This window comes from Urocitellus parryii, unplaced genomic scaffold (assembly GCF_045843805.1).
Source record: "Urocitellus parryii isolate mUroPar1 unplaced genomic scaffold, mUroPar1.hap1 Scaffold_71, whole genome shotgun sequence".
NCBI classification, from domain to species: Eukaryota; Metazoa; Chordata; class Mammalia; order Rodentia; family Sciuridae; genus Urocitellus; species Urocitellus parryii.
The window spans coordinates 1,290,970-1,291,912 of record NW_027554142.1 but is presented as its reverse complement, the minus strand read 5'-3'; positions in this window follow the sequence as shown (position 1 = coordinate 1,291,912).

Here is a 943-nt window from a genome sequence, read left to right as displayed (position 1 = left end):
GGTCAAGTATTGCATTCCCTTCATGCATTGTTCATTTAAAATAGTGAATATTAAAATATGTGGGTTCTACATGTAACTCACAAGCTCCTCACAAATCTTTGTTCTCTGTATCAAATATCCACCTTGTGTACTATGAAAGTTTTATTTATGTCTCATCAAGTTAAAAGTAATGTAAATAGTGAAATTATAATAGGCTAATGACCTGCATATTTTCATATGAATGATTATTTTTAGATGACATGATTTAGAAGACGTAAACCCACCCAAAAATTTGTAATTATTCTGAGATGGTTTTAATGTTAACCCTAGAATCATTAATGTTAACCCTAGAAACAATAGCAATGTGTTGTAGAACAACTAATCAACATGACTAAAAATGTACTCACTTTCAGAAAAACAATCTGGTCATCTGGAAAAAAATCACAGCTACAATCTGGGGAACACTCCCATATAAGATATTGATCTGATCAAGGCACACTATTTCTAAGTAGAACTATCAGATGAGGGTGAATTTAGGCCAGCTCTAAGGAACAGCCTTTAAGACAGACCATAACTAATCCAATTTCCTTTCAAAGCAATCTGTTTCTATCCTACCCACTTCAACTCAAATGTTTGAAGTTAATTCAAATCAAAAGACCATATTGGAGCAAAAGTGAGCAAATGTGTAAACTCTAGCACATTCTTATTGCTGTATTAAGTTTGAAGATGAGCATACCTACCACAGCAGTATTGTTCCAGGAAGCAGGGTAGGAACAGTGGTAAATTAGGAAACAGACTATTAATTGCACAATTAATAGAAAAGTAAAAACAAGTTTCAAAGTCTACAATAAATCTGTATCCAAAGGAGTCATAACAATGAGGTGCTGGACTTTAGTTCTGTGGTACAGCTTTGCAATGGACTCACTGGCCTATAGGTACGGCTCACTTCTTGCCTCCTGAAGGA